This window comes from Manis pentadactyla, unplaced genomic scaffold (genome assembly GCF_030020395.1).
Source record: "Manis pentadactyla isolate mManPen7 unplaced genomic scaffold, mManPen7.hap1 scaffold_290, whole genome shotgun sequence".
Taxonomy (NCBI): Eukaryota; Metazoa; Chordata; class Mammalia; order Pholidota; family Manidae; genus Manis; species Manis pentadactyla.
This window is the reverse complement of record NW_026644682.1, coordinates 53813-73630: the sequence shown is the minus strand read 5'-3', so window position 1 is coordinate 73630 and position 19818 is coordinate 53813.

Sequence of the window (19818 nt, the reverse complement as noted above, 5' to 3'; positions counted from 1 at the left end):
ATTTAAAAACTGGTAAAATTTATGCAATAGGTAACTTTCCAGCAGGAGCTGGAGGAATATTCTTAATATATTAAATTCAAATTTTATACAAATATCTCCAACTTTGTATCTTAGAGGCTTTATATAATTCAGATTCTTGTTTCTGCATTAGACCACTGTCAAAAAAATTATACCAATTATTTTTAAACAGATTGAAACGTAATTGACATACACAAAATTTGACATATTTTAAGTGTAGGTTTTGATGTTTTATGTGTTTATACATCCATGAAATGACCACCAAAAGCAAGAGAGTAGCATGTTCAACACCTTCCTTACAGTTCTCTCCTGCCCGACCCTCACCTCCTTCCCCAGTAGCCCTCTTACTTTCCTTCTTTGTTAGTTTGCATTTTCTAGAGTTTTATATGAATAGAATCATAAAATATGTGCTTATTTTTTTCTGACTTTCTCACTCAGTATAATCACTATGAGATTTATCTTGTTTTGTGTACCAATAGATCATTCTGGTTTATTGCTAGTACTATCCCATTGTATGGATATACACTGAATTCTTAGTATTTGAGGTTGTTATGTTCTATAAATCCGAGCAAAGACTAAATTAGCAGATACCGAGTCATTGCCCCTAAGAAAGTACAGGATTAGGCTCCTGCCAGTCTCCGGTTACATTTTCATCAATCAATCCATTCATAACCCTGTTTTTTGTGTGTTTCTGCTTAAAGGCACTTTAATATACATTTTAATTCATTAACATTGAATTTACAGTCAATAGCACTATAACTCATGTCCCAAAGCAGCTTATCTGGCACATATTTTCTCTATAAGGCAAGCACCAGAAAATGCTTCAGCAGTATGTTTGGGGTCATTTTAAACAAAAGTCACCAACAAAAATCACAAAAATGCAAAAACACGGCATTTAATGTACAGTAAAAAAAAGGAGACTTCTTTACTAGTATGAGAACTGAAACAAGACCTCAGAATGTCACCTTGTTGTTTCTCAGCCTGGAAAATATGTGTGTTGAGTGATTCAAAATTTACACTGTCCTGTGCTCTCTCATGCCCCCCCAGGGCCCATGAAAGTGCTGCAAGTTTTGATTTGGGGGTTACAAACAAATCTCAGCTGGTAGCAGAATTCATAAATGAAGAAATCGTAAGTACAGAATTAGTCAATAATGAGGACTGAACTGCTATTTGTTTATCCATTTGTGCATTGATGGGTATTTGTGTTGTTTTACAGATTTTAGCTATCATTATCACAAATAATGCTATGATGAAAATTAATGTATAGTATAATTGTCGATATGGACATATGCTTTCTTTCATCATAGGTCAATGCCCAAGAATGGAATGGCCTAATCATATGGCTTGTGTAGGTCTAACTTTCAAAGAGTTTCTAACTTTCAAACTGTTTTCCAAAGTGGTTGTAGTATTTTACATTCTCACCAGAAGGATATGAGACTTTCAGTTGCTCCAGATCACTGCCAATACAATCAGTGTTTTCAATTTTACCCATCCTTGTAGGTGTGAAGTATCTCACTGAAGTTTTAATTTGCATTTTTCTAATGACTAATGGTGCTGAGCATCTTTTCATGAGCTTTTTGCTATCCTTAATCTTCACTGTTGACTATCTTTCAAAATTCTCTGCCTATTAAAAAAATTCAACTGTCTTCTTACTGTATTTTGAGATTTTGCATACATTCGGGACACAAGATATATGCTTATTATTTTCCCTCAATCTTTGGCTTATTTTTTTATTTCCCTTTTAAAAGCATAAAATTGTATTTTTAGAAAGTCAATTTCACCAAAGATTTTCTATAATGAATTAATCTTTTGATGCTGTTTTTTTAAGGAACCTTAGCATAAGCCAAGGTAAAAAATTCTCCTGTTTTATTTTAAAATTGTTATTGTTTTAGACTTGACATTTACATAAATGATGCATTTAGAGTTAACTTTTGCATACAGGGCAAAGCACAAATTGTTCTTTTTTGCACACAGATTTTCAATTGTTCCAGTACCATTTGTTGAGAACAGTTACCTTTTTCCTCCTCAATTCCCTTTACAACATTTTCAAAAATTAGTTGTTCATATATCTGTGCGTCTATTGTAGATACTCTATTCTGTTCTTTAATCTATTTGACTATATGCCAAAAACCATATCTTTTCTATTTTTTATTCTAGCCTTAATTTTTTTCCCAAAGTTATTTTAGCTATTCAAGATTCTTAGCATTTTCACACGGATTTTAAAACAAAAGTGTAAATTCTACAAACAAATCCTCCTAGGATTTTTATTAAGATTGTGTTGAATCTATAGACAGGAAAATTTTATATCATAAAGAATGAGTGCTCTGAATCAGCAACACAGTAAAATCTCAGTGTTTACTTGGGTCTTTACATTATGTCAGCAATATTTTATAGTTTTAAATGTGTAAGTCCTAACACATATTTTGTTAGATTTATACCACAGTAATCATATTTTTATTCTGTTGTGAATAAAATTAATCTGTTCATTGCTACAACAAATATGTAACAGAACTGATTTTTATATATTTGATGTTCTATCTCAAAACTGCTAAACTCACTTATACTAGAAGCTTTTCTTGATATAGATAATAATGACTAATACAAATAAAATTTTACTATTCTTAAAAAATTTACCCTGATGGTTATTGTTTGTGGTTTTCTTGTCATACTTTATATGGTTTGATGTCAGAGTGATGATGTGATGATGATCTCCTAATATTAGTTGGGAGATACTTTGACTCTTGAATTTTCTGGAAGGGTTTGTGAAGAATTGATATTATTTCCTTTTGTTTAGTAGAATTAATCGTTGAATCATGTGGGCCTTGAATTTTCCTCACGGGAAGATTTTCAACTCAGTTATTTAATGGATATTGGCCTATTCAGTTTACCTATTTGTTTCTGAGTGAGTTTTGGCATTTAGTATCTTTTAAGCAACTTGTCTACTTTGAGTTAATAAACATATTGTTATAAAATTGTTCATAATATTATTCCCTTATCAACCTTTTATATTGATAATTTTTGTCTTTTTTTTTCCTGAACAGTCTGGCTAAGTTTTTATCAATTTTATTAATTTCAGAGAAACAGCTTCTAGTTTTATTCATTTTCATTATTGCTTTTCTGTTTTCTGTTCATTTGCTTTTCTGTCTGACCTTTATAATTTTCTTTATCTTGTTTACTTTGGGATGAATTTGCTTTTATTTTTCTGGGAAGCTGAAGTCATTAATTTGAGACCTTGCTCCCTTTCTAGGACTAAGCACTTAGTGCTCTAAATTTCCCTCTGAGAGCTAGGTTATATTTTCATTGTCATTCAGTACAAAATACCTTCCAATTTCCTGTTGACTTCTTCTTTGACCTATAGGTTAGTTAGAATTGTGTTTTTGGTTCCCAAAATGTTTGGAGAAATCTTCAGAGATCTTTTTGCTATTTATTCCTAATTCAGAGAACACACTGTGTATGGGTTGAATCTTTTTAAATGTATTGAAACTCAATTTATGGCCCAAATTTTGGGCTACCTTATCCTATGGCTTTTAGGTTGAATGTGTATTCCCCTGTTGTTGGGTGGAATATTCTGTGAATGTCAAATAGGTCAAACTGGCTGATAATGTTTAGATATTCTGTATCATCAATGATTACTGCATTATATGCCTAGCTCCACAGAGTAAGCAGTAAACTACAGTGACAAGAATAGAAGTCTCATCTTTGTAACTCGTTTGCTTATTACAAGACCTGGCACATAGTTGGCATTGTTAAGTACTCATTAAATGAATGAATTAAAATAATTTTAGCATTCAGTATTGGTGAGATTATGAAAGAACTGATATTTCTACATTGCTGCTGATATAAACTAGAAGAAGAGCAATCATGGAATAAGCAGTACTGCCCAGTAAATACACAACGGGAAAGGTGTTCATACTCTTTTACCTTTTCATTGCCGTTTGAGGATTTCTGCATAAACAAACTTTTTAGTTTTTATTGAGCAAGAGATTTTACCTACATTGTTGCTGATCTTTGCACTGGCCCTGTAAGGTAGGTTTTATTTATATCCTAGTCTTGAGGAAAATGAATCTTAGAGAGGTAGAATGATTTGACCAATTATGGGTATTTTGAGTATGTCCTCTTTCCAGTTATTTTGTATTTAAATTAAAATATGAAATCTTAAAGCTAATACATACATTTGCTGAGTGACTAGATAAGTTGGAGTCTGATTTTTTTCAGCGCCACATCCTTTGGACAAATTTTTAAAAATATAATTATATCGTGTTTGCAGTCCAACATTTATGAGAGCAACATATTGCCCTCTCTGAAATTTCCTTCCTTTACTGGTCCACTCTTTCATATCATGTATTTGTTCCCAATTTTCCAAGCTTAGATTCTGTACCTCAAAGGGAGTTACTGTAGATATCATCTCATGCACCCTGGGAAACATCCTTGTGCAAGTACAATATTCCTAACTATTGTAAGGTGGTTTGAGGAAGCATTGCTAACTCACTGACTGATGCATTTTGTCAAAAATCTATTCATCCTGACTGCTTTACCTCTACCTCTTGCAGTTCCTGAAATTTGAAAATTGCAGCCCCTCATCTAGAGCATTTTCCTGGACATTAACTGGTATGATAATATGTTTGAATATTAAAGAACCGACTAATCTTAAATGAACATTATATTCTTCTAAAGTAACCATGCTAGACTTAAAGGTAAGAACATTGTCTCTTTAAAAATATGCATAGAATATATAGTTTTATAAAAATACATTTTTCAACCAGTGTTATGCCGATTAAAGATGTATAGGAATGAAATTTCTTATGGTGGATGATATTAACATGACTCAGAATTGCAAATAATAAATGTCAATAAGAGCAATCTATTTTCATCAAAAGTATCTTGAATTTAAAACTTACTAAAATGGAATTATTATTTAGTTAAACACCCATATAATTTGATTTGAAGTCAAAGTAAAAGCACACTGCTGATTCATGTGTATGTGTTTTATATAAATGGGAGGTTTATCCTGCAGTTTAGTGGCTAAAGACATATGGTAAGTTGAATCGATTTGTAGTTGAGTTTTCAGGTACACTTCTCTTGTTTCAGTGCTGTGTTCAAATAGGGGACATATTACAGGAGTTAAGAGCTAAGCTGTAAAGAAGATGAGGTGGATTTCTAGCCACCTGAGAGCCCTCAGTCATGCTATGTACTTCCTTGCATTTAATCAGACTTTGTGGCTCCACAATCTGGGCCATGGGTCTCTTAGGAATTGATCTATAATAAATATTTAATTTTATTAATACTAAGAACTGTAGCCATACACCAAACTGGACAAACAACTGTTATGTGATTTTCAATAAAATGCTTTACATGTATATGTCATAAAAGCCAAGGGCAGACTTCCCTAGAATATTGAGCTATCAGCTTAACTACTGAATCAAATATAGCTGTGAGATAGAAATTGTCTAAATAAGTAAAATAATTTTATAGAAACACTTGCCTTAGATTTTGTTATTTTTATAAACTCTTGTCCATGATTTGAACTATTTTAAAATTCATAGGTTCTAATATTTCCACAATCTATTCAAACTCAAGCTTGGCAACTAATAAATGTTTCTTCATAGTAGGATATAATGTGCCATTTCCAATTAGCTTTTATAAAATTGGGGAATACCAAGTTCCAATAATGCTATTATTTTCAAGAATAATATCATAAGGCTTTTTTTCTTTAGAAATTCATAATAATTTGGCTTTACTATTCCCTTAGTTAATAATTGAGGTCAGCTAGTACAAAACTAAACCCAAGTAAAGGCTCCTGAAAAATTAGGATTTTAATATAAAAATGTAGCAGATAAAGTTAGGCAGCATTTAATGGTTAGCCTTTATCCATAAGAAACCAGGTTTGTGGGTTTTTCTGGAAGATAAGCTTACAATAAACATTAACCAAACTCTCCAAGTCATGTTAGATTTTGGGAGATATAAAAATGAAAATTACCTTGAATTTACCATTCTTTTTCCTCCCCACAAATTTCTGTGGCTTTTCAGCTATAATCGTTAGTTAATAATAATCATGGGAGACTTACTTTCATGTCAGTGACTTTTAAGGAAATTTTAAGTTAACAACAATGAATGCAAGTAGCTAAAAGATGATGGGTTTGAAACTGGAGAAAATAAGCTAATACTGGTACTACATCATAGTAATGTATTTGTTCTTTCTGCCTTTCTGGTCATTAAAAATAAAGAAAAGGTAGTCATGTACTTGATTTTGCTTTGCTTATTATTAGCATTCTGCTTTTTACTAAAAATCATATCCAAAATTACAGTGCATATACAAAAGTATTCTCTAAAAGGGAACAATGATCAGTTTGATATTTTTAAAGTATATAAAAATATTTGTGAATTGCTTTTCAGCTGTAGTGGAAAAAGTCGTGCCAAAATCCAGTAAGTTTTTCATCTTTGTTTTCCAGCTAACATGTTCAGGGTGTTATCAAAGGAATTACAGGAAGTGGAGGAAGCAATAAGGGAATAAATGGTGATGATATGCTTTGGAAGAAAAAGGTGATCTAGAGATCATTTCTTTGTGCTTGTCATATCTAAGGCCCGTCCTTAAGCCCCCATCAAATTTACCAATTGCTGCCTTAATCATGCCATTCAGAAATCCAAGACAAATAAAAGTAGTCGGTGTCACAGCCATTTTTCTTTAACATTTCACTCTTCATAACTGGAATGTCTCCTGAGAATGCCAAGCTGAGTTTACTGGGGAATATTTCTTAAGAGATATTACTGAGGTCAATCCAGAGATTGCAAACACTGTACTGCTGGGCTAAATATATCAAAGCCATGCTGAGGAGATCAAGTGTATTTCATCTCTAAACTATGAGATCAACTGTATCTCAATCCCCTTGAGCCTTCTAGCTTCTATCATAGTACCCACAATGCACCAGGGGCCGTTTGATACACTGACCTCAAACTGTTACTTGGGAGGTTAAGTAGTAGAGCAAAGCTTGAACAAGCAAGCAGACCACACTGTAAAAGTTTGAAGTGGGGCTAATAAAACTAAGAAGCTGGAATGGTATGAAGGAACTGGCACTGGGGCAAAATATGAATGCAGAGAATTCTTATTTTGAAATTCAAACAGCAGCATTGCTGTGACTAAGCATTCATGGGATGTTTCAGTGAAGAGCGTCTGATTCTACTTCTGTCTGTGCTATATATAATTAATAATAAGGTTATGGTTTCTTTACATTTTCCTCACCATACAGCCCCCGTGAAATGTCCTAGTCAAGTTAGGCTTTACAGTTGGTCCCATAACCCAGAATAGTATCCTCTCCCTTCCCATTGCATCTGTCTCTCTTAAAGGAAGTACCAGCTGGTTCCTCCTCTCCCCACAGTTTCCAGGTTGTGGTCTGGTAGAGTGTGTGTGTGAGCATTGGGAAGACAACGGGGGAAGGGCCTGGGAAATGATTTGAGGTTTTCTATGGCTGTGCTTAAGCAGAGCCTCCTTTTATCAGAGAAGGAAGTGTGATCTGGCAGTAGAGACAGTGGAAGACAGACAGATAGAAAACAGGACAGGCAGGTACTGTGAGAAATCAGCAAAAACAGAAAAAGACAAAGGGGTGTAAGCACAAAGAACAGTGAAGAGAAAGAAAATCTGGGAGAGAAACTGAGTAAGAGAGGCAGAGAGAGACATCTTTGGGGATACTTAACAAAGTAATGAGTGTCTACCTGCCATTATTTTAGGGATGGAAGGCCTGAGAAGATTTTGATTTTAATTTACTTTGTAGAGATATAATTTACATATACTAAAAGCCAGCAGTATTATGTATATAATTCTACGATGGTTGACAATGTACTGAATCATGTGACCCACCACCACTCTCAAGATGTAGAACACTTCCACCAAAGCAGCACGTTCCCTCAGACCCCCTTGCAGTCAGTCTTCTACCCCACACGCAGCCTAGACCTGGCCCCTATCTTTTGCTATTAATAGTCCTTTATTATAAAATAATTTTCAGCATGAAAAAATATATAAGGAATAATGTAAAACTCTGCCTACATAGTTACTGCCTGGCTTCCTCAGTCTTACCTTTCTTTTTAAATATCAAATAGAGATAAATTCCATGCTTACCCCTTGCAAATTTCTTTCTCCTGTCTTCATTTGGCATATATCTTCCCTCTGCATATTTTTATTAATTTACTACACACCCCAATGGGCATAAATTATATACGATTATTTTCTGTTTTTAAAGGCCAGTATAGGTGACATACTACTGAACATACTATGCTGTTGTTTTTGCTCAACATTTGTTTTGACATGTATTAATGATACCTGTTACTATAGGTCATTCACTTTATCCCCTTTAGATTATTCTACTCTACTCTCATTTTTTATATTAATAATTCAGTTTTTTTCCAATATTTTATAATTATAATCTATGAAATAAACATTCTTGCATGTATATTCTTGTACACAAATGTAAGAGTTCCTCTAAGATGTGTATGTGGTAGTAAGTTGCTGATCCAAATATATTTCTCTTAAATTCTCTCATATTTTGATAAATAACTCATCAAAATTATTGAATATATTTACACAAACTCAAAAGTATATATGCATACATGTTATTCCATTAGTTACTACTATTGATATTAAATTTTTCTTAGTGTTCTGACATTCTAATGGTTATGAAAAAGTATTTACTATACTGTATGTAAGCCATTAAATGTTTTCTCCTCTTTGAAAGGCCTTCACATTTTGCCATTGGATGTATCATCTTGTTCTTATTGTTTTGCAGCATTAAAAAAATGTATTGTAGATATTAACTGCATGCTATTCATGTGAGTCGCATCTATTTTCTCTGAGTCTTTGGCACACTTTGATTTTTTCCCCCCGTGGAATCGAGGGAACACAGATGATCATCCCCAGAGGTGGTGGCACCAAGCGTTAAATAACATGAAAATGTCAAGGAAAAATGCCTCAACCACTGTTGGCATTATTACAGTCCTGTTGGAAGACACTGTGCCAGGCCACAATATTCCCTTTTTTTTTTGGTAGGTGTATACACAGAACAGAGATCATCTAATGGTGAAAAATGAGATTTCCTAGGCTCAGCTTGTATCTTGCTATTAGAAACTATGCTACAATGAATCACTTTGTGTGTATATCATTTCATGTGTGCAAGTACATAAATTCACTCTTTTTTAACTTTTTTTACCTTTTCACTCTTTCACTTGATTTTTTAAGTGTAAAAATATTTAATTTCAATGCATTCTTAATGCACATATATATCATTCTTTTCCTTTAAGTAATATGTTCTTTTAGTATATAGTTTTAAAATCCTTTATTCATGAGTAGTTATAAATAGATTCTTCTAGGTTTTCCTTTAGGATTTTTTATTTTAGTTCACATTTTTCGGTCTTTAATTTAACTGTAGTGCAACTAAGTGTACAAGAAAACATGAGAAGTTTTTTTTCCCATGCAGATAAAAACTGTCAAAGCCCCACTGACGGAATATTTAAAGTACAGTCTTTCCTCAAGGAATTGCAATCCTGCCTCTGTCTTGTACTTGGATTCTGTTTGTGCACAGGCCTGATTTTTGGCTGTTGTTCCTCTTTCACTGGCCTATTTCTCACAACCACACTATCTTAATTATCAAAGCAATTAGGACAATTTCTGATATTTGGTAGAGTGAATCTGCATCTCATTCTTCAGAATTCTTCAAGATATTCTTGGTTTTTTGCTCACACACACACATTAGATTTTTATTAAGAATTTAAAACATTTTGTTGCTATTGTATATGATACCTATTTAAAAAAACTTTTTATTAAGGTATTATTGATATACACTCTTATGGTTTCACATGAAAAAACAATGTGGTTACTACATTTACCCATATTATCAAGCCCCCACCCATTCCCCAATGCAGCCACTGTCCATCAGTGTAGTAAGATGCCACAGATTCACTATTTCCCTTCTCTGTGTTACACTGTTTTCCCCGTGACCCCCTACACCATGTGTACTAAACATAATACCCCTCAATTCCCTTCTCCCTCCCTCCTCACCCACCCTCCCACATCCCTCCCCTTTGGTAACCACTAGTTCCTTCTTGGAGTCTCTGAGTCTGCTGCTGTTTTGTTCCTTCAGTTGTGCTTCATTGTTAAACTCCACAAATGAGGGAAATCATTGGCACTTGTCTTTCTCCACCTGGCTTATTTCACTGAGTATCATGTCCTCCAGCTCCATCCATGTTGTTGCAAATGGTAGGATTTGTTTCTTTCTTATGGCTGAATAGTATTCCATTGTGTATAGGTACCACCTCTTCTTTATCCATTTACCTACTGATGGACACTTAGGTTGCTTCCATATCTTGGCTGTTGTAAAAAGTGCTGCGATAAACATAGGGGTGCATATGCCTTTTTGAATCTGAGAAGTTGTAGTCTTTGGGTAAATTCCGAGGAGTGGGATTCCCAGGTCCAATGGTATTTCTACTTGTAGTTTTTTGAGGAACCTCCATATTGCTTTCCACAATGGTTGAACTAGCTTACATTCCCACCAGCAGTGTAGGAGGGTACCTCTTTCTCCACATCCTCACCAGCATTTGTTGTTCTTAGTCTTTTTGATGCTGGCCATCTTTACTGGCATGAGGTGATACTTCATTGTGGTTTTAATTTGCATTTCCCTCATGATTAGTGATGTGGAGCATCTTTTCATGTATCTGTTGGCCAGTATATGACACCTATTTATAGTTAAAATTTCTAATGTTTACATGTTGGTTTGTAGATAAAACTTTATAACTGATTATTAGTTTTGTATCAGGAAACCTTATTAATCTCTTTTATTGGTTCTAGTACTTTGTGGTTCTGTGGGGCTACATGGGCTATCATTTTATATGCAATAATGGCAATTTATTTTCTTCCTTTCCAAATGTTGCATACCTTTTTTTTCTCAGTGTGCCATTTAGAATTGCAAACAGTATTAAAGAGAAATGGTACTGCTAGCCATCCTGCCTCATTCTTGATTTTTAAAGGAACTATTTCTCATCCTTCTTTGAAAATGAATTTCTGAGATACAGTAGATCAATTTTATCCAGTGAAAGAAATCCCATCTATTACTAGTTGGTAGGAGGATTTTTAAAAATTCAAAGTTGTTGTTGAATTTGTTGGTATCTCTTCCACTTATCAGGATGATCATATATTTTCTCTTTTTTAAATTGCTGTATGTGTGATTTAGCTTGATTATAACTTTAAACAAACATGTATAAGTCTCTGTTTATATGCACTTACATGCACATAAATGTGTACAGACACATTTCTGCATTTAGTTTTTTAATATTTTGTTTATAATTTTTGCATTGATATTTACATGTGATATTGGCCTGCTGTTTTCCATTCTTCTTGTATTTATGCATAGTTTTGGTACCCAGCTTTTACTATTCACATAAAAGTGATCAGGAGACCTTTATTCTCTGAATGAGTTTGTATAAGACTGAGTTTATATGTTTAATTAACATTGGTGGTATTTTGCCTGTAATATAGATAAGGGATGAAATATATATATGAATTCTATAGCTTAAAACTCATCAGCACTCACCTTCTAACAAGGGAACCTGCTCTTAAGGTTACCAGCAAACCAGAGGGGTTATTCTGTTGGTTTTCCTGTGAAACTCCCTTTGCCATTTTTAAGGTGAGATTTTATACATTTCTGGTTTCTCCTGACTGATTTGGAGCTAATCTCTGATAACAGTTTCAAGTCACTAGTAACAACCTAAACCGTTTCTGAATGTTTACTCAAACAATACATAATAAATCCATTTTAATGTGTTCACTTATTTTATGTACCAGGCATATGTTAAATACTTTATAAATGTTATTTCATTTAAATATGAAGAAAATGTGTGAAGCTAGATAAAGAAACTGAGACACAGAGAGGTGAACTAATTTCCTGTAACTCCACAGGGAGGTGGGGGGGATGGCAGGAATATGTTCCCAGTCTGGTGCAAATTACCTTTGAAGCTGAAATCATTCAAAGAGAGAAATGAAGTGGGAGAAACCCATTTGTGACTTACAAGCAGTTGTCTACTTCTGTTCGCCTGCCCATGTCTCTTGAAGGGCCCCCACCCATAAGATGGTGAACTTCCTGCTTCTCTTCCAGGTCCTCGGTTCCCGCCGGCGCCACCTGAAGCCCAATCACCCCTCGCCCCCCTAATCCCAGCACCTAGCCAATAGCCACTGGCCCCATAGAAGTGACACCTCAATCAGCTCATGCCCCTTCCTATATAACCCAGCACCTTTCCCTAATAAAGCGGAATTCTCCGGTGAATTGCTGCTGTGTGTCGCTCCTTTCCTTTCATCTCTCACAACCCGACTGCAAAAAGGGACCCCACTCAACCTCTCTGGTCCAGGTATGCCGTGCTCTGCCTTAGAATCACCTATTGATATGGAGATGCACTAAGGCCAGGCCAGAGATTCTGGAAATATTGCAATTTTAATCACACTTCCAAAGGTCATACAGCTAGTGGCAGAGACAGGATTCAAACTCAGGCATTATGTATCCTTAACCCCTGTTTATCTCCACAGGTGATGTGCCTCCCCTCTTTTTTCCAGGTAAAGTATTCCCCTAACAGACCCTGACTTTGGCACTTCCTAAAGGCTAACTTTGATACTTAATAAATGTAACATGAGGTATCATTATGTTTTCCAAATATTAACAATTACTAATAGAAAATTAATAGTAAATATATATATGAAAAGCAAGATACTATATGTTTATACGTGTTTAGATTATAAACTATAGAAATGAAAACTTTGCTTTATGCAAAACTAGTGCACTTAGTTGAATGCAGGAAGCTAATTCTATTTAGAACATTCTGAGCTGAGAGACTGCTGTTCACAGAGAAGCATATTGAGGAAATTAAGAAATCAGGTACTTTACATAGAACACATTGCACATATTTGTGCTTCTGTGAATTCTTATTACTTTAAATGGCAAGTACAGTTCTGAGGCCTCTGGAGTTGGCTATTATTAGTTTCTCATCTAAATAAACATTGGGAAGTAGAACCCATGTAGTGTGCTCCTAATTCAGTGTGGCCTAGTTTGATAGCATCGCCCTTACAGTCAACTCACTGGAAATCCAATGGTTTAAAGAAGCATCACAGATCCGTTTGGTGCCCCGGCCTGATCCTCTCAGCATTCCTACCCCAAATAGCCCCCTAGTGTCTCCTGTCAGCCCCTGGGACTCTAGGACTGAAGACTGATTCTCAGCTCACACATAGGCTCGCCCAGAAATGCTGAGGGGTTAATGCCCCCATAAGCAGTCCAGTGATGAATGGAAGTGGAGCTCAAGTTCCCTCAGCTTCCTCACCTCTTTCACAGGGGTTGGGACAACTCTGAGGCATTCTGTACTCTGCAAAGTTCCCCAAGAAGTCTAACCACAGTTTCCCACAGTGCCATCCTATTTAATTATCACACCTTTTTTTTGGTGGACATGGAAGCAGTTATAACTTCTTTGTTTCTCTTTACAACTCTCTGTTTTACGTTTCTTGGAATCACATCGCAAATAAACTATGTCCTCTCATTACTAGTATATACTCCTATAATTATGACTCTGTAGTTTCTTTTATCTCTAATATTCACATTATCACCCTGAGCAACAGGATTGACTACATAATTTTGGGGCCCCAGTGCAAAATGCAAACACAGAGAAAAAGTGTCCTTAAAGGTACTAAAATATAAAACATTTTTATTTCTTCTGCCATCTCTCTCAACCTGTCAGGGTGTTTTTTATTTGCAATTGAATACTGTAGAATACAGACGCTCAGTGGTGCTAGACAGCCTCACCCTGCCACTCCATAGGTTAGCTCGGAGCCCACAGGCCGCTGGATGCCCCTTCCCACCAGCCACTGATATGCTGATACATGGGTCACTCCAGCCAAGGGCCAAGAAGTCAAGCTCCATTTCCCACGGGCTGGGTGCTCCAACCAATAGTGGACAGGCAAGTCCCAAGGAATTACAGCCTCTGTACAGGACTCACTGAGCACCTGCATCAGCGGTAGGCTAAGGCTTACTCCTACCAAGTTACCCATCAGACTTGCTGTGGTGCTGCAAGCCCTGGGCAGGGATGGGCACAGCCGTGCCCCACTGTGAGGTACCTTGAGACATGCACGTCCAACTGTGGCTCTCTTCAAACATATGTCCAGCCCCCTACCACGGATGAGAGTCAGCAACTATGGCTGGATGGGTACAGGTTGAGGGAGGCACGCAGGTCCCTGGTCACCAGGGGCAGGAAGTGGTAGCTGTCACTGCGGGACCAGTGGGGAGAAAGAGGCCAGGAAGGGCCCAGCTGCTTGCCATTGCTGGGGCGGGCACAGGCAGCACTGAATCTTTTCCTGGAAAGGTGGAAGGTGGGGAAAGGGGATAAACTGGAGGTACGAATGCATGTGAGTTGAGACTCCAAGCTTTGACACATGTTCTATTGTCCCACTGGACTTCACTGACAAAACACAGGTTCAAAAACCAAATTATTAAGAACTTCAAGATGTTTACCAAAGAGCATTATGTGAAAAGTGCAGGACCCTTCTGACCAGGAGGCCCTGTAATGATTATACTGGTTCTTATATTCGTAGGGCCAGCCCTGCTGCACACCAGTCCATGACCTCAGTTTCCCCTAAAATTACATTCCTATCTTTCTCAATCCTATTCTACTGATCACATCTATCATCTTACAAATCCCTTATGCTGAAGCTTTTGCATTTCCCAGTTTGCAAAGGCTTTCAGAGAAACCACAGACGTACTACACAGTTTACATTATGTACTTACAGGTCACTGTTTATCACTTTTCCTTTTTCAAGTACAAAGACCTATGACACTGAGTCCCCATTCTACCTCCAATTAACTTAAAAAGAATATTCTCCCACTGCCTTAATGGCAGCCAATTTAGAATTTCTTTCTCCATATATATCCTGACATTACCTTCAGCATTTTTAGAATGCCCAATGACATACTTAGAAAGCTAAAGTTCTCTGTCAGCTGCATTTCTGATGAATACCTTCCTCGGCCCACAGCTAGGCTCCTGAAGCCCACCTCTTGAACAATCTTTCACAATCATTCCTATTCTGTTTTAGATCCTGAGCTGGTCTCTGTCTTATGGGGCACTTCAAAAATGGTGTTGGCTCTCTGGGTACCCACCATCCAGAGGACTCCATGTAAGCCATCGCTGATCGCACACACAGGACCAGAGAAGGAGCGTAGTCAGTGGGGCTGGAAACACGGGGAGAATTTAGAAGGTACAATTTCCTCTGGGTCCTTAACCCAATTATTCCTCTACTAACAAGATCAAATTCTAAGGGACTTCATAATTTACAAATTTTTAACTCCCATTTTCACCACTAAACACAGTTGGAGACAAACAGGAAACTGCTGAGTACAAAGTAATGCTGTCTAACCTTGTCTCAAGCAACACTTGGCAATGCTTCTCATCCGTAAGAGACTCGTGTGGCATTCCCAGGTTTTCCAACTTTCCCTGCTCTCATTTCAAACCCCTCGTATCTCACCTGGCCCAGATACCTGCCTGTCATTCTCTCACAATCACCTCATCCATCAGCCCCACAGAGACCTTCCATACCTCCAGGGGCAGGTCATGGCAGCCACCAGTCTGACGTGACTTCCAGTCAGGTACAGTGTGTACCTTTATTCCAAGGGCCAAAAATGTTCAATGTGCAAGCGTCCTTAATCCAAGCATCTCCATCCTTATTCAATAAATTGTCTTGTTTCCAACTTTACCAAGAAAAAGACCAGAGAAATGCAGATGCACTGGCTTTGTCCTACAGGTCCACGTCTTTCAGTACCTTTCCTGCCCACCCTTTCTCTGTAACGTTGACCGGTCTATAGGTTCTATCACTTGTGATATGCATGTGACCTCTTGCCTAACTATACAGGAGAGATCAAGTTAAAATTGGCTACCATAGATTATAAAAGAAACTGTAATCTATTAGGCAGAGAACTGAAGTTCATTCTATCTATTGGAAGAAAATTGAATATAAAATTATTTTATATTATTTTTAAAATATTGACTAACATGCTTTAAATGTATAGATTTTTAGCACATTTTTGTTGCTATCTTTTGTGGCATAGCACCTAAATCTTATAGGTTGATTTTTTAATTCCATTTTCTTACCAGAAATTCTTATTAAGAATTGAGTAAGTGAATAAGTAAATATATGACTATAATTACTGAAATAGTATCATAAATAGTATGCTTTTGTAGGGTTTCTTTGTACTTTAAATGGGATATCATCTAAAATTCTTTTCCTACTTACTTTTATTCATATTTCCTACTGTTGGGCAACATAGGGTGTATGGAACTATTTTGACTATCAAAAGTTTAGTGTCAGTGTATGTTCAAAACTTTCTCTTTTATCTTTCTACAGTCCTCAAAGTGAAACACTAAAGGTGAAAAAGTGAAGTGAGAGAGAAAGAAACTTGGTAATAGGAACTCAGGAGACAGCAAAGTTCACATTTTCCACCATCATGTTCTCGCGTTTTTAGCCTGAACTGTTCATTGTTCTTACACTTAACTCCTTAGTGCCAGCAAAAAAAAGGAATGTACTCCCACGAAAAAGAATTACCACTCTATTATAGAGCAAGCAGAGTTTTCATTTAAAGAAAGTTTGTCTCAGTTTTTATTAATGAAAATAAATGTAAATATTTGCATACTCCCTTCTGCCAAACTAATAGTCAGAGATGTTTGGAAGCCATTTAAATATTTTTCACTAAGTGGTACTAAGAAAAGATGAGTAATGTACATGTCTCTCTCCTGAAATTCATTTCATGCAAACTAGAAATAATTTTTTTCCAGTATAAACAACTTTTTCAGTGTTAGAAATGAAGTTCACAGAGCTTAAAAATTTTTCTTTGAAGAGGAAACAAAATTCCTCAAAAAACTGCTTTGACTGTATCAATTACTACTTAACCATTCATTCTCATAAAAAAACAACAACCATTTTCTGGTTCCTCCCTGCTTCCCATGTGACTCCTCTCCCTCTGTCGGAGACGCAGGAAGAACCCTCAGAGCCCTGCTCTCCTCCCTCCATTGTGACACAGGAAACAGTTCGGAGTCTTCATAACTACAGCTCCGCACACGCCAGAGTCAGAGCCCTGCCAGCGGCCGACTGAGCGGCTTTGGGAGAGGCTGGGAAGACAAATCAAGGGCAGTGCTTCAGATTGTATAATAGAAGCCTAGAATTTAAGCACACACATTTTCATATTTAGCACCTCTTGAAAGGAAAATTTTATAATAGAACTGCTTTATATTTAGATCGGTACCATCTCTGGTTGCCTTGTCTTGTTACAATCCTCTGAGGACACTCTAGAAATAATAGTGACACAAAAGCCTCAGCATCTTTTGCAGAGGGTAATATTCTTTGTACACAAAGATGTTGCAGCTGGCTCATCCTTACTTAAACCTTTGCTCTGCCTATTTTTAATATGTCCTTGCCTTGTGACTTTGTAATGAAAAGCAGATGAAAACAGGGATAAACATGATTTCTGTTAATGTGAAGTCCATGATGCTTGCTCATTCACTTTTGAACATACAGCACTAGTATGTGCTCAATAATTATTTGTTGAATGAACAGGGCCATTGTGTTCTGACCAAGTTAAGATGTGGTCTTCCTACCATGGCATTTTTGGTAATTAATCTTAAAAACAAACATCCCACACATCCTACTGAGACAGGGACCATGGATGTAGTCAGAGTGAGGGCGTCTGGAAAAAGCAAGGCAGGATAATTACAGTCAGAGCAGTGTGACTACAAGCGAGGAAACCCCCACCAAAACTCCATGTTAAACATTAAGCTCTAGAGTCTTTCTTCAGTGAGATCAGTTGATATTCCCCAGATAAAGGAAAGTAGCCCATGTTTTTATTATACTAATCATTTGTAATCATGTGTAAGATTCACTTTAGCCTGCTAAATGGACTTGATGTCTCATCGAGGACAAACATCCTAAGACCACTTTTAACAAGTCCACACCCCTAAGCCCTTTATCAGTTCCCCCAAATCCTCAACTGCCTGTAAATCCCCTGGACAACACCACCCTGGGCTCTCTTGTCCCCTCCTGGTGCGAGCCAGGAGCTCTGTCGTCTCACTGCATCTCTCAATAAAAGCCTCTCCTTGGCTCTCCTACCATGTGTGTTTGCTAAGTTCATTCTTTGACTCCAAAAACAAGAACCCCAGCATCACTATTTTGTTCTTTTTGATACTGTTTCTTATTATAATTGTTAGTCTTATCTATCCTATAAATACAATAGACTTCTGATTTTTATTGCTATATATACTCCCAGAGCCATTCATTTACTTGTCTCACAAATACTTATTAACAATGTACTAAATAAAATGCAGGGAGAACATAGTTCAGCCTCAAAGACTTTATAGTTTGGAGAAGATGTGAATGAAACCATCACATAATGTATTTTAGTCGTAATAAATCTTATGAAGGAAAAGTTCAGGTACTATGATGGCATTAAATGGAGAAAAGTGCTTTGACATTATCGTGTTCTATTGGATAGATGTCACTTTAGTGGGCAACTTTTACCATGAGTTTCATCTCTTATATTTTTGGATCTAAGCTTTGAGATAATTTATTAAATTTAGAAATCTCTTTCACCATGAAACCAATACATAGCTAATAGCTGTATCTAAATTATAAAAATCTATAAATTATAAACACTGATAAAATATATTTCTGATAATTTTATAGCTCATTCCAGTTGAGATGCTATTAGGCAATGCCTGGTAATCGAATTATTAAATAACCAAGTTGTGGAAAAAGTGAAGGTTCCTATGGAAAGGATTCTCACCTGGGCCCGGTCTGCTTGCTCACTACACACGTGTGGACAATACGTTTGTTACTGACTCTATATCAAAGAGCCCTGCCCAGTGCTCTGGGCTGCTGCACAGCTGCAGGGCTGCAGGGCTGCAGGAGAGCAGAGGCTGGAGGGGCAGCAGCGCCAAGGACAGAGGCTGAGACGGCTGCAGGGCAGAGAGGCCCAGAGGCAGAGACCGGCTTGCTGCGTGCAGACTCGCTCTGAGTGGATGGGATTCTAGTGATTGACCCGCCACTGTGAGAATAAAGTCGAGCATAAGCCCTTTCACCCCAAGAAGTTCCCACTCTCATTTTTTTCTATGTAACTCTTATGTGGCTGTGATTGAAGCTTTCAGCAAACCTGGAGAGAAACATGGACCTACTATGGTTTAGATTAGAGGGGAGGAAATAGGGTAATTAGGGCTGGACAGGTGCTGAGAAGGAATATGTGTGTTTTCCATTAAAGAATCTTCTATAGAGAAACTGAAAAGAGAAGGCTAGAATTAGAAGGGTTCCTGTACTACTATCAATAACTTGGAGGGAATCCAAAACTTTCAAACTTCACTCTTCCCATCATTCATGCTAAGCCTCTCAAAACAGAATGGCTGCTGAATAGCTATGTAGCTACAATGTCTACCTTATTCTGAGTAAGATTACCTCTGTGGTACAACGTGCCTGCAGATCTTGAATTAGAGCCCTTAGTAGGTGTGGTTGGGAAAGGGGAATATGTTTTCACCTTCTTGGCATTTAGTCACAGATTCAGGATTTTTGCAACACAGAATGGGACTTAATAGTAGAGATCAGATTTCTCAGGGTTGTTTTGGTAGATACCAGTTCTAGAATGCTACAGGCTCACAAGTAATAGATGTGATCTGGTATCTCTGCACACAAGCAGTGGTGTCACCAGCAAGCCATGTATCCTGATAAAGTTTCAGAAGGGAAGTCCTATGGATGCATATGCC